Genomic DNA, 15741 nt, shown 5'->3' with positions numbered 1-15741 from the left:
CGTCTTGTGGAAAGACGTCAGCGAACTCCTGCAAAATGTTAGTGACAGCAGGAGGCAAAGAGGAAGACACGTCCTCGAATGAAAATAATGCCTCTTTGCACACAAAAGCATAGCAAACAGATTTGCTGAAATCTAGCTCATCAATATCAGATTTGGTGGCAAATAAACATGCACTTTTCAATTTAATTTCAGAAGCAACACTAGATGGTTTATTATTAGGCTTCATTTGTTGCTCAAATTCTTTTGCCACAATCTGATTTTCACTCTTATTCTTCTCCTGTTTTGCTTTATTAGCTCTATTAATATCATCTTTCAAAATAGAATCAGGAGTCATAGGAAGCAAAGTAATATTTTTATCCTTATGAACAAGAGTATACTGATTGTTTCTACCATGGTGTACAGAATTTTTATCAAATTGCCATGGTCTACCAAGTAATAAGGAACATGCTTGCATAGGTACCACATCACAATCAACATAATCAGCATATGTAGAGATACTAAAATGCACACGAACAGTACGTGTTACCTTAACCTTGCCGCTGTTGTTGAACCATTGGATGTAGTAAGGATGTGGATGTGGTCTTGTGGTGAGAGAAAGCTTGTCCACCATCTCCATGCTAGCCAAGTTGTTGCAGCTACCTCCGTCTATGATGACGCGCACAGAACGTTCCTTCACAACTCCCTTGGTATGGAACAAATTGTGCCTCTGATTTTGCTCAGCTTGTGTGACCTGCACACTCAAAACACGTTGAGCAACTAAACATTCATACCTGTCAGCGTCTTCAGGAGCCATGTATTGCGTCTCATGATCAGAATCATCTCCACCATGTTCTTCACGTGTAATAAGAGCCAAAGTCTCCTCGTCATAGTCACTAGCAGACTCATAGCCACCATCCTCGGTAACAATCATCACACGCTTAGATTTGCATTCTCTCGCATAATGACCTCCTCCCTTACAACGACGACAAATAATATCACTTGTGTGCCCCGTTGATGCCCTGGAAGAAGAAGAACTCTATGCAGGCCCGGCAGGTGCGCTCTTGGCAGATAATGGTGGTTGTTCCTGTTTTCTTGTATCACGGCTGTAGGAGGCACCTGATTGAGGTGCTGGTGCAGTTGAAGTAGAAGATGCACACGGTGTCCATGATGAAGGTCGGCCTGCAGAAAAGTTAGTTCGCGCCAATGCTTGTCGATCCTGCACTTCACGTTCAGCTTTACAAGCAAGATGGAATAAACGAGTGATATTAGTATACTCCTTATAGTCTAGAATGGTCTGAATCTCTCTATTTAATCCACCCAGAAGACGTGCAAGCATAGCTTCATTCTCCTCAACAATACCACATCGAATCATGCCAGTTTGTAGTTCCTGATAATATTCTTCTACAGAATTTTTTCCTTGTCTTAAACGCTGCAATTTTTGAAGCAATTCACGTTGATAATATGGTGGAACCCAACGCGTACGCATAGCAGTTTTCAAAGCAGCCCAAGTAGTTGGAATAGGATATAATCTACAATGTTCAGACCACCAGACACATGCAAAACTAGTGAAAGCACAAACAGCAGCAGCAACCCGTCTCTCCTCGGGATATTGTAAACTTGTAAAACGTTGTTCAGTTTCTAACTCCCAAGTAAGATATATATCAGGAACATATCTACTCTCAAATGGTGGAATATTCAATTTCAGTTTAGGAATATGGACATCATCTCGTACCTGAGGTGGTGGTGCAGGCCTACCATTACGAATATATACCTGAGGTCGACCTGGTGGTGGTGGTGCTGGTGGCTGCACGTAGTGCTTATTTTGATCAACCTCATCCTCATAATCGCCCGCATACTCATCATCCTCCTGGGTACCAGCAGCAGCAGTAGCAGGAGCCAAAGAAGCACCAACAGCAGTAGCAGCGGCACCAGAATTTTGTCCTGGCTCAATAGGAACACGCTGTGCTGGTCCATACTGATTCGGAAGGGGGCGTAGTTGTTGTTGTTGCAGAGGTGCGGCAGGTGCAGCCGGTGGTGGAAGACGCGCAAGCAGTTCATTAAATCTGTTATCGAGCTTTGTTTCGAACGTCTTCTCAAGGCCAGTGATCTTCTCCATGGCCTCTTCAAAATTGTTCAGCACATCTTGCACCTGTTCAGTCATCATTTGCTGAAACTTATCATGAAGCTCCTTGTTCGATAAGTTCTCCCAGTCAATCTCGTCGGCTTGTGATCCTGGCATGGTTAGCAGCAATAGAAACACACAAGAATATGATCCTATAGACTACGAACAACTGGTGGTGGGTGTCACAAATCCGTCAAGCAAAACTCAAATTCTTACTAGTTCTTACCCAGCAACAGGCGGTGATCGGCAACCGTTGTAGTCAAAACTCTCAAAGCTTGGATAGAGCGATTACCAGGGAGAGTCAAACGCACGACGTAGATGTATGTGGAGCTGGGAAGGCTTATAATATGGTAGCAAAAGGGGTAAGCAATAATCAATTCAGAGATGCAAAGTTGAATAAACGCTCAACGACGGTACTGTGCTGGTCCTAGGCTAGACTATGCTAGAGACGCGAGCCTAGAACACTAACAAAATCACGGCGCTGCACGTAAACAAGGGAAAAGCACACTCTGGAATTTTTTTCGCTCTTTTTTTTGCGCTGCTTTTTTTTTCGCTGCTCTTTTTTTTTGCGAAAAACCACTATAATGGCGAGTGTCTCAAAACTCTTCCCAGGTCAAACTGACAGGATGGGCACGAAATTTTTTTGACCAATTTTTTTTTCGACTGCCCGGAACCAAAAACTGGAAACGGGTCAAAAAAAACTTTCTATAACGGCGACTGTCTCAATACGCTTAGAAACACCAAAAAATAGGATAGCCAGAAATTTTTTCGACAAGTGCGTTTTCGGAAAATTTTGGGCCTAAACGGAGGGTGGTTTCCGGACTCTTTTTTTTTGGAAACCAACCTCTTCTACGGACGACAAAAGATTGCTGGAATCCGAAACCTACTCAGACAAGGAAACACGAATCGGAAATTAGATGGATCCCGAAAACAAACCTAATATGCAAGGAACTCGGATTGGTGGTGGATATATGGTGGTGGTATATGGCAGCGGTGGTGGTAGCGGTGGTAGTATATGGATATGGATCGGTGGTGGTATATGGACACAGATTGGTGGTGGTATATGGATATGGATTCGGAGCGGTGGTGGTAGATGGCAGGGGCGATGATGATGGTGCGGCGGCGGCGTGACAACTTATGACCAGAACTCGAAACTCTAAAAGACTAGACTCTAAGATCAGCAACTAGACACGACGATGCAACCGCAAATTCAGCAAAGCAAAACCCTAAAAAGACTATGCAAAGGCTCAGATTGGTTCGGATATGATGAACTAACCCTAATTTTTTTGTGGCTTTTTCGTGGACTGTAGGTATGAAGAACAGACTCGATCTAAACTACGAAAAACTGTAAAATCTCACCGAGCAACCTGAAAACTAATACCACTTGATAGAGGCAAAGGTGTCCCGTCTTTCGATGAGATGATGGATTTCGCTTTGGTGAAGTCGACTTTGACGATCTGACTACGAACGTGCGAGGACGTCGCGCCTTAGCAATCGCTAAACCAACTCCGAGAGGTTATTGACCACGCCGGAGCACGATCAACCTGACCACGAGGGTCTGTTTCCTGCGAGCAAACGAAGAACAAGCAAAGAAACTGAGATTGCAATCTGGATATTGCGAATATAAGATGAAAGCTTTATTGATCAAGGTGGGGTTCTGTGACGCCTTTGTCTGGTCGTTGAACACAAACGAAGTACGCGAAGTTGCAGCTATGGCGAACTTTAATCTAAACAAAACCCAAAGTCTAAACGATGCCCTAAGGGCTGTATATATGGAGGAAGAGGGGGGAATTTCGTGGCCCTTGGTGGAGGGGTCCGAAATCAACCCTATCTCTTGTTTCCCCACACATACGAACTCTAAAAATAGCCTATACTTATGTATTTCGAAATTACATGGGCCTGGCCCAATAATAAGGTGACGCAGCACCTAAAATAGCCTCGGGACGAAATTTATGAAGTGGCATCTTGTATATTTCGTCCAAGGCTTCATGCACCCATTATGGTGGCTTCAAAGTCCTGAAATCATCACTTGTAACTCCGTTCTTGTTCCCCTTGCGCATGCCATCATCTCCATGCTTGTTCTTGCTCCAATGTTCATCCTTCTCCAAGTTAGGCCCTTCATTTGTAAGCAAAACAAATGTATCCAATTTAGGCAGCATCATATTCTCATGAACATTAGAATCATTACCAAGAAACGAAAGTACCTGGTAATTTAGTTGGCGTGCACGAGCTCTAGTAATTGGTCCAGTATGTATAGCAGCAGGGGCTGTGGGTGTAACAATTGTATTGATGTCCTCATCATTCCCATAGCATACATACCATATCATCGTGGTGCATATATTGCTATCATATCTTATGTCACAAGTTTGTTCCCGCATATACACAATTGCTATCTTGGTTTGTGCATTGTGCAAAGTGGCCATAGAAAAAAGAAAGAAATAAAGCTTTTCAGCAAAAGAGAAAGAGAGCAAAGAAGCTTGTAAGCAAGTGCCATAGCATCATACCACATTGCATATAAGATTGTCATATCCGATCATCTTGGATCATCTTGAGAGAAACACCGGGAACCATACATACATAGCATACTTGGGATAGAAGTTTATCCATTTTGCATCTTATAGGTTGTGCACAAGTGTCGTATCCGCCTATTGAGTAATCGTGCTAGCGTCTCTCTTGAGTTGTGCAACACGAGCGTTTTCCGTGGATTCCACATTTTGTGCTCATTCCTTGGTTGCACGACCCCATTTATCTATCCGTGTGCGTTTCCGTGTGCCTTCCATATTGCTATTGGTCTACTTGTTTCACTTGTGAATTTGTGAATCTCTTTCAACATTATTGACTCTTGCTAACATTTTGCATTAAATTTTTGTGCCACTATCCTCACCGAGCTCCACTATAAGCATTACTTGTGTAGGTGTGAGAACCGACAAGGATTGGTACCAATAGTGCTATTTTATTGTCCGCATTTGAGTGAACTTGATTCATTGTCAACATCGGTCAAGGTACATTGGTATAAGTTCTTCTCTTTCTCCCACTCATATTTGCTCGAGTCTTGTGATGGATAGGCAAGGCATTTCCTCTCCGATCCTCGACAACAACGACGGCGTGAACAACTACATAACCAAAGCGTCTATCTTCGATCTACAACGACAAGTGCAAGGCACACAATCAAGATTGCGAGAGCGCATCGAGAACATCTCCATCGACATTCATCACTCCGAAGCAAGGAGAAGGGACTACTTCGACAAGAAGCTTGCAGCACATAAAGAGGAGCAAGATGCAAGGATGGAGGAGATTAGGGCCTTGATCAAGTCTTCTTCCACTTCATCATCCTCAAGACGACGACGTTCAAGCCACAAGTCTTCGGAGCGCGAAAAAGATGCAAGTGCAAATCGTCCTCGTCCACATCTACATGGCGACCACCATCACGTTCGTGATCAACATCATCATGAAGGGCAAGTCACCTCCAAGCATCATGTGCACGACGACGACGAACGCCTTCGAGCTCAAGCGCGACAACGAAACCATCATCATGAAGATGCTCCACAAGCACAAATGCACAAGTCCCAACACGCCAAGTCGAAGCTTCATGAGCATAAAAGAAGACCGCGAGACGACCACCACCAAGACGGCGCTACGGCTACATCAACCACTTCGGCATCTTCGCCAAGTGTTCTCAAGGCATCTTCGCCTTTGGACGTACGGCATCTTCGCCTACTTCCCACGAGTACGCCTACAATGACTTCATCAAGTCCAAGGCGACTACCTACGAGCGAGGGTGACACTTCCATCTTCGGAAGCCCCTCAAGGAAGATGGCCGAGCATGGGAAACTCCCTTCGGTCATGGAGACGAGCTATGAGGTGCCACATCATATGGACCTCCAACACCAAGACGGCGACAAGAAGGTCGAGCAAGGGCCATCCCCTTCGACCACGGCTACGAGCGCGAACCTCTTCAACACCATGAAGACGGCGCCCACATTGGACTCATACTCCGAGTCAAGCTACGCGACCGCGCATGGAGACATTTGCACCTACACCTCTTCGACACCCACATATGAAGAGATGCCCAAAGTGCCATGTGAGGAGAGCCACCACCCCATGATTGACTCCACCATACGTGACATTGAGAGCATTTCCTATGAGAGGATGAGTGTGACCACCACTAGCCCCACACATGAGACCATGCAACACATCCTATGTGAGGTTGAGAGCCATTTGAGTGACTCCACCTACCATACAAGTGAGAGCATCCTTGAGGGAGTGAGTGAGCCACAACACTTAGTGAGTGAGGTAGTTGACACAGCATGTGAGGCCACTATGATTTCTAACGACTTAACCTCTACTCCTAGTGTGTTTTCTTCTTTGGTGCTAGGTCTCCTACATGACGACATGCCTATCCTCGACGAGTCCATCCCTCCAATGGAAACACCGATGGCCATGGTGGACAATGATGCACCCCCCACATGGTTCCATCAAGATGAAGATGACAATGATTGGATCTTTGACACCTCACCTACAACACATGAGCGATGCTCCAAGGGTAACATAGGTGATGGTGCTTCTCTTGTCCCACTAGTGGACTCTCTTGACATTGATTGCTCCCATGATGTTGACCCACCTATTGCCATGCTTCATGCTAGTGAAACTTCTTCATGTCTTGACTTGCCTATTTATGATGAATATGATGATGAGCATGTTGAGTTGCCTAGTTGTGATGCTATGCTCCATAGGATAACTTGTGAAAATTCTATTGGTCACATTATGCTTGACAATCCATTGAGCTTGTCATATGCTATGAGTGAGATCTCCCATATTGCTTCATTTCAATCTCAACATAGTAACTATGCATGCCCCATTAAGATCAATCCCATTTGCACTTATGGCATAGATGACGAGATGATGGTCATTGGCTTTTGCTTCTCTTGTGATAATATTGCCATGCTTCCTTTACATGATTTGTGCAATTCATCTACTATGTCATGCCATGATCACATTGTTTTGAATATGCATTGTTTTGGATGTTGTCAATATTCTCCATGTGATGTTGCTACTCATGCTCATGAGGAGACCCCCATAGTTTCCTAAGACATATTAGGAGATCTTGATGCATTTCATACTTTGCATGATTCCCATGATTGCTTGCACCATATGCATTCCATGAATAACAATGCTCTAGATATTTCTCATGATGCATTACACAATTTAAGTCTCCATTATGCGATACATAACAACAAACCCCTCATGATGGATGACATGTTTCTATATCACGCATCTCATTTATTTGAGCATTGGCTATTTAGTACTAACCGACACATGCATGTGCGCATCATGATGGATGATGTGTACATATACCATGCACACACAATTTTCTCTTTGTCTTTGTTTTGTGTAGGTACTTATGAACACTCGTCAACCTCACAATCCCATGAGTTAACGAAACGAGCTCTTGAGAGCAACGATGACTTGGGATCCCGTGGACAATCCTCACCACCGTTCCCTTGCGCAAGGACTACGCGCATCTCTTTTACTTGGCTCTCACACGGCTATGGGCTATTTACCACTTCTCACCTTATGCCCACACTATTGTGTTCACTTTGCATGTTATTCTTGCTTCTATGCCTTTGCCATGCAATTGTGACCCTTGCTTGCATCTACCCATGATTCACCATTATGATATCCCTATGTGTACTTGCATGCTTGGTGGAGATCCTTGTTGCTTTTGCCATGTTTATCATGTGCCCCATGCTATTGTTGATTGTTGTGTTGGGAGAGTCATGATGCCCCATTGCTATTCACATATGGTCTCTCGCCAATACATTGATGATATTTTGCTCATATCTTGCTTTCATGTTTGTGCTATGTCATGTCCATTATTCATGCCCACTATTTGCACACATGACATGCTTGCCATGATTCCTTCTAGTATGTTGCATCTTCGCACTACTAGCTTGCTTGACGTGATTGCTATGATTGCTTGCTTGGTTGCATCACCCATGTTCCACTATCACTTCCTTTCTTGGGTTGATGACATATATGCTCATGCCTCTCACTTGATTTGTCATAATCATTGCCTCTTGTCTCCATTAGTTGCATCTCTCATATCACCTTGTGAGTGCCAACTTGCTATGCTTATTGATCTTGGAGACTTGGACACTTTACTTGTGATGCATGATTGTTTGATTGAGCCTCTTGTATTTGGTTGTTCTTACATCATAAGCCTTCATACTATGAAATGCTCCCTTGTCCATTCTTATGATGAGCATGATGCATACACTTGTTGGGTATCTTACCACACGAATGATAGGTTTTGCACTTCCGCTAACCTCATTTGTTTTTCCGAGTGTTTGCCATGTTCTTTCATTTTAAAGGATTCACAAGGCGGTACCATCACGCGGCATATTGGTTATGTGAAGGCATACAAGATGCGCAACTACATCATCCTTCTGACACTCTTAAAGGTGAACTCCTTCTCTTTGAGCCATCCTCAAATACGCATATTGGATGGGTCACTCTTTCATTGTTGTTTCCTTCTTGTTGTCTACATGATACATCTCGTGAATGGAGGCACGACATTGGAGATTGGCTACATGGACCTTCACATTGAGGAGCGCTCGCACTTATTGGATGCACCTTCGGCCTTCCACCCATGCCTCAACATCGAGCTTTGGTACACCAACACCTCCATATTTATTGATTGTGCTCATACATGTCATGCTCGATGGACATATCGTACTCACCACAAGTTTGCACACTATGCATGGATTGACTCACATTATGATTGCCTTGTTGCATCTTGTATTTCCATGTCATCCATGATATATGAGCTTGTGCATTTCCTTAGCAAATTTGTTGTGATCTTCCTTGATGGCATATTCATACATAATGATCATATTGTCCACCATCAATTGCATGATAACATACACATGTTGAGCATCCATTGCCATATTCATGCTATTGATAAACCGTCTCACTATGACATCATTTTGCACCGTGGTTGCATTGATCATATTTACAACACATTTGTGTGCACAATGATTGCATTTCCTCCCATGAATGCTTTGCATCTCATTCTAGATCATCTTGATAAGCTTCATGCATTTTGTCACGACCAATCTTGCCGCAGGGACTCATTCTTACATGATGGACACTTTGTGTGCGCTAACCATTGCATTTCCGAGTGTTGCTTGTGTTTGCTCTTTTTGCATGTTTACCACTCCGGCTACACCTTGGAATACTTGGATTGCGCCATGCCTTCAACTTCGTCCAACTACAAGTCCATCCTCGACAACCGTTTCCATGGTGATGAGGATCACGATCCGAGGTCGGATCTTTCACAAGGGGGGGGGGGAGATGATGCGGAGCATCCCACGTTCATCCCCATGTACACTCCGACTACTCTCCAAGCCCCAAGAGGACATATGACGAGACCTCGAACATACGCCATTGGACATAAGGTGAATTCACTCCTCTTCGAACCGTCACTTTCCGCATATGAGACATGGTTACTACCTCAAACGGAAACGCTATGCATACTCAGGTACCAAGGACTTCACCGTGAAGAAGCTAGGGAGCAAGGAGAACCGGAAGCGGAAGACATACGTGAAGACGGAGAGGAAAAACGCCAAGGAACCGACTGGCCGGACGATCCGAACGGCGGCCCGGATGATCCGGACAGAGCCCGGACGATCCGGACCCCCATCCGGACGATCCGGCTAATTCGACCGAAGACTACAGAAGCCTCCCCCCTGAAGCCGGATCATCCGGACCCCGTCCCGGATCATCCGGAACCTGCCCGGACGTCCGGACCGCCAGCCGGACATCCGGCCCTGCGCCTCCACCAGCCGATTCTCCGGATCATCCGGGCCTCCACCCGGACCATCCGGACCAGCCCGGATCATCCGGCTTCGGACCCGGATCATCCGGCCAGCGCCTGTGTGCGCGTGTTGGGCTGAGCCCGTGTACCCCTTCGACCCCCTAGCCTATAAATAGGACTCCTCCTCCTCCTTTTGGGACTTAGCATTCGATTAGCTCATATTTGTGAGAGAGCCTTTGCTCATCCACTTGGATACTTCTCCTCGGAGTTCAGGACCTCTTCGGAGAAGATCCCCCAAGCGGATTCAAGACCCCCATCGTGGGAAGATCCCCTCATGGATTCAAGACCTGTGTTAGGAGATGAACTGTCCTTTGTATCCTTACCTTTGTTGACTTTGGATCTCGTGTATCTCTTTGTGTTCTTTGATCTAGCACTTGTGTGACCGATTCCTTGTTGGTTGAGTGTTTTCCCTCGTTCCTCCCCGTGATTTCCTCGTGTTCTTCCGCTCGTTCTTCGTGTCTCCCCGTAGGATCCACTCCAAACGTGAAATATCGACGCTATAGGGTTCCACCCTACATCACAAGTCTTATGCAATTTTATGAAAATGTTGACATGAGCATGATATGAAACATTTGTCACCATGGCGGAAACGAAAGGGGTGCCACGACAATGACAACGAAAATGGTGCCACGGCAACATTCCGATGATCCGACAACTCGTCGGGATGTCAGTGCAAAAGAAAGTGTGGATTAATGGGACATGCAAAAGATGGTGGGGTGATCCCGGATTCCGGGTTCCCACGGGACGACGGCATGGCAAACGAGAAGGAAAGTGCATGAAGCAAACGGGCACGGTGCAAACATACGGTTCATCTCAGACAACATGCATTCGGTCCATGGGTGGTCATCTCGGGATTATACCTTTGAAGCATGCATTTATGGAGCGGTTCGGGTTCGGTATGATGTAGAGGAAGTAGTCGTTCACGGGTCGTCGTGGGAAGTAGTTGTTCACGTGGCGACGGTAGTGGAAGCAGTCATTCTCGTGGCGGTAGTGGAAGTAGTGGTACACGGCCGTTTCGGAGAGGTACTTGACGAATCCAACGTCTTCGGGGCGACGGTAGTGGTACACGTATCTTGTCGAGTCCGCGGCGGTGGTAATGATTCACTTGACAGTCTTCGGTGATGGTTGTCATACACGTTCGAGGAGGGTCTTGGCGGGTCGTAGTGGTACTTTGGATCTTCTGAACTTGCTGGTGTTGACGAAACGAATGGGTACTTGGTCTTGATGTCCACGGGCACCGGAAGTGAAGATGCACGGAGGCAACAACAGTGTACAGCGCCAACCCAAGGTGGTCAGTGCGGCGGCCACCTACGGTGGTGCTCAGGACTCGCAACAGTGCTAGTGCTCCATGGAGAAGGCGCTGCTGGTCATGCGTGATGAACTGGCCGAGGAAGAGTGGTCCAACAAGGCAGGGGCAGCTCGGTCACGCGCGTTGCAGGCGGCAGAGGACGAAGCAGAGGGGTGGAGTAGCTTGGGTGTGGGTGTGAGAAGCAAGGCGGTGACGCTCGCCGGATGTGCAGCTAACAGCATAGGTTGAGGTCGCCGACGGAGAAGGAGGCTGGAGGGGTGCGGTGATGCTGATGGCCTCGCGGGCCATGGCGGGCGACGGGCACGATAGGAGAAGGCGGGCGCCGTGACGGTGTGGCTCCTGTGGTTGAGGCCGAACGGATGGAGGAGGATGCGCGAGGTGGAGAAGACGGTGCGATGGCGGGGCGAGGAAAGTAGGGGCCACGGGGCGGCTACGCGCCTGTCAGAGCGAAGCGATGGGTGCGGGCGCGCGTGGAGAGGCTCAGGGTTGAGCTACTGGCGCTCGACGAAGACGGCGCGGAGGATGATGGATGCGGGCGCACGTGCTCGAGGAGCTCCTCTCCTCGAGCGCTCGGGCGATGAGGGTTTGGCGAGAAGGAGGCGTGGGATCGAGAGGGAGAGAGTGAGATGGGGATCGGGACGAGCGAGGGAGATGGCGGCGCTGGAGGAAGGGATCGAGGGATAGAGCTAGGGCTATCGGTGCGGCTGGGCTTCAGGAGGGTTGGTGGGCCTAGGGGGCCGGCTGGGCTATCTCTCTCTCCTTTTATTTAGTAGAAAAGAATTAGAGATAAGAAAAGAAGAGAGGGTTAGGGAAAGAATTTGAGAACAAGGACAATTTTCCTGGACTCATAAAAATGAGCTTGACCCAAGAAAAATAGAGTGGGCAAGATTGCAATAATTAAATTCAAAGTCATTTGAATTTAATTCAAATGGTTTGAACAAGGACTAGGTTTTTGAAGTGTCCAAAAATGTTGAGGATTTCGGTGGGGCTCCGGGAAATGATGAAATAATTTATTGGACAAAGTTTGAGGTCAAGAAGTGAGATAACAAAGGCATGGGGAATTATTTTGCAAGTGTGACAAAGGTAATTCCACATCAATGGAATATTTTATAATAGCTCCCTAATATTGGGAGGATATGTTATAAAGAGAAGTCACCCTTCCCTCGATTTAAATAGATCAACGATCTATGCAATTTATTTAGATGAGTTTTAAAATTATAGATATGATGGCATGATGACATGATGCAATGCAAGAGATGGCATGATGAATGCACAAACAAAACAAATCACACGACAAAACTTGGAATAGCTGTAAGTCTTCTGGAGCGTCGGTCTCGGGGCGTTACAACACTCCACCACTACAAGAGGATCTCGTCCCGAGATCTAGAATGGCACCGGAGAGAAATGGAAGAGGAAAAGAAGAGGTAAAACTAAGTTGCTTCTTCGACCAATGAGTGAAACCAAAGAACCTTGAGAAGTTGAGCAATTTAAAAGAAAGAGTACAACAGAGATGAACGAGATTGCGAACAATCCGTTAGAAAAGAGGAACAAAGAACATTAGAACTTGAAGGTTGCAAAGACATGGAAATAAGAGCTTCACGAACAAAAAGAATATGAACACCTCGGTATAATGAGATAGCCAAGGAACAAGAATGACATAATTTGGACAGCACTCCGGTAGAAAAGAGAAGAAAACTTGATGAGATGAAAAGATATTGAAGAGATGATACAACACTCCGGTTAAATGGATAAGCCAGAAAAGAAGACGATCGTCACCAAACGAGGTGATGGGTGAAGAGCACAACATCACAATGCCTCCGTAACGAAAGAATAGAAGTTAGACCGTTGAGATAAAGGGATGGAGAAGAAAATGACAACTTTTGCCACAAGTGAACTTGGAAAGCATCCTTGCAAAGAAGAATCGAATGGAGTTGTTGGAAAATCAACAACGAGAAGCACAAGCTTGTTGTTGGCTTATGGAAAACATTTCGATACTATGAGGTGACAACCGGCCACTAATGGAAACCGTTGAATTGATTGAGAGCACCAAAGAGATGAAAAACTTCTTCCACCAAGATGATAAAGAGATAACTTGGATCATTGATAAACACCATAATAGCAATTCCTTAGGGAAGGCTTTAGGTGAAATCTTTACCAAGATAACTCCAACGAAGAGATTGATGGATTTAAAATACCTCATTCTTGACAACATGTGAATCACGAAACATGAATGGAAATTATCAAGAATGACATATCACCATCTCAAAAGATAAGGTAGAAAGAATTGCACTTTGAAATGCAAGAAGAAGAATACTTGAACTCCTCAAAACAGTGTTGAACATCATGTTTAATTTTGAGTATAGCTTGGCGGATCATAACTTTGAGAGAAAACTTGAGGAACAATTGAAGAATGAAAGGGATCCTTGATGAACCACCATGTAGAGCCTCAATGAAGAACTCCGGTAATAAAATGATGATAGAAAGAAAGAGAGGTTGAAACACAAGGTGAAGCCTTGCAATGATTTAGATGGCGCTTCGCGACGAGATAATGCGGAAAACTTGGAACTCCGGAAAAGAAAAGATGAAGCATCTCGAACTGAGAAATGTGACATGATGAACAACTCTGGAAAGAAGAAACTAGATTACTTGGATGAAACAAAAATAAGAATTACGTTATGCGTATCCTTCACCAATTTAAATTGATGACAAGCAACGGATTTGGCATACTATTTATTCTTCTCGAGGGATTGAAAAGAGATATAGCGCCAACTTGAAGAAGTTAATGATGGGACCACCGGTGGGATTTGGAAACAACAAATATTTGGTATGATAACGAAGGAAGTGAAATCTTGAACGAACCACCATAAGAATTGAAAATGAAAGTAGCAAAAGCACAATTCACCGGGAAGAATTGGAAAACGAATGAAGATACTTGAGGGGATTTACATACATGAGAACGAAGAGATCATGAACTGATTAGAGGGTATTTGAACGATGCACCAGTAAGATTTGGAGAATGATAGCTACACGATGAGAATGAAGAATTATGACATGATGGCCTTTGGAGGAAAGAAATGGAAACAACTCATGAAATGCTCCGGATGGTAAGAAAAGAATTCCGACAATCGAAAACAATTATGAGAGGATGGCATCAAACTTGGACTACGCATCTTTGGAAGAACGGGTAAGGATTTAAGAGGAACTCTTCTTCGGTCTTCAAAATCCGAGAATGACGAGGAGAAACACCACCAAATTGTTGAGGCACTCCGGAAGGATTAAAAGAGGAAAGATTGAGCCAAAGATGAAAAGAATTTGAAAGCGATCTTGGACAAGGCATATGACTGATGAAATTCATTCTTACATCAAACTTTGAAAAGAATTAGGAAGGGCTTCGGAATAATTAGAAGATCAGGTAAGATCCTGGGAAAAGACCTGTGGGTTAGGGCCCACTCAAAAGAGAACACCGTTGAACAATTTTTAAGAGAGGTTGCACCGGTTGAATTAAATGGCTTGAATGAGATAACAACCTCGAAATATCTTGAACGGATTGAGAATGGAAACACAAGTCTTGTGAGATATCTTTAGCACTCCAGAACAAATGGATAGGAAAAAGTGAATGATTAAGAGGTGCAACGGCATGAGAAAGCATTAGAAACGAGGAAAGGAATATGATGAATATCGGAAGCTTGAATTGGAACCACCGGAGAAGAAACAACAATGAAGGATGATGAACTTGAAACTGTTGAGCATCTTCATGGGAAATCACCGGATAAGAACATTGAAAGAAAAAAAATGAAGAGACTTCCCACAAATAAAAGGATACATGATTAAGAAATCTGAGTCCTTGAAGAAAAAGGGTGGGAGGGCGGGAAAACAAAGGCAACTTGGGGCAGATGAAATGGATACCATTGAGAAAAACTTAGAATTGATCTTGCGGATGTTGAAATGATCTGATCCACTTGAAGAGAAGCACACCGGTCGGAAAGAATTGACATGACAATATCGATGATCAAAAGGATTAGTACTCCCATAGAAATATTAGGACACCGCTTGAAAGGTATGGAATCAACACTTGACATTGAAGCAACTCAAATACCACAAATAAAAATAAAACAAAGGATTTGGCTTGCAGAAATAAGCCGGAACAAATACATATGATAGGGATTTACCCAATCCCAAATCATGCATCTGTCGGAAAGATATCCTAGGAGCTACTTGAATTCCCACCTATAAACTCCCGAAACTTTCTGGTTATGCAATCTGGTGTTGGGGATACAGGGGAAGCAATATATCTCACCCAAACTTACATCCAGTTGTATCCATCCGTCAACACATAACCAAGAAAACTCCGGAAATCGTATACCTCAACCTTCGAAAAGCATCCGTTATACGAGCTATGGAAATACTCCCGAACTCCCCAGTACTGGGTGGCGTCGAGGTTATCTCACCAACAAC

The sequence above is a fragment of the Triticum dicoccoides genome, chromosome 6B (genome assembly GCF_002162155.2).
Source record: "Triticum dicoccoides isolate Atlit2015 ecotype Zavitan chromosome 6B, WEW_v2.0, whole genome shotgun sequence".
Classification (NCBI taxonomy): Eukaryota; Viridiplantae; Streptophyta; class Magnoliopsida; order Poales; family Poaceae; genus Triticum; species Triticum dicoccoides.
The sequence above is the reverse complement of the archived record's forward strand: the minus strand, read 5'-3'. Positions refer to the sequence as shown.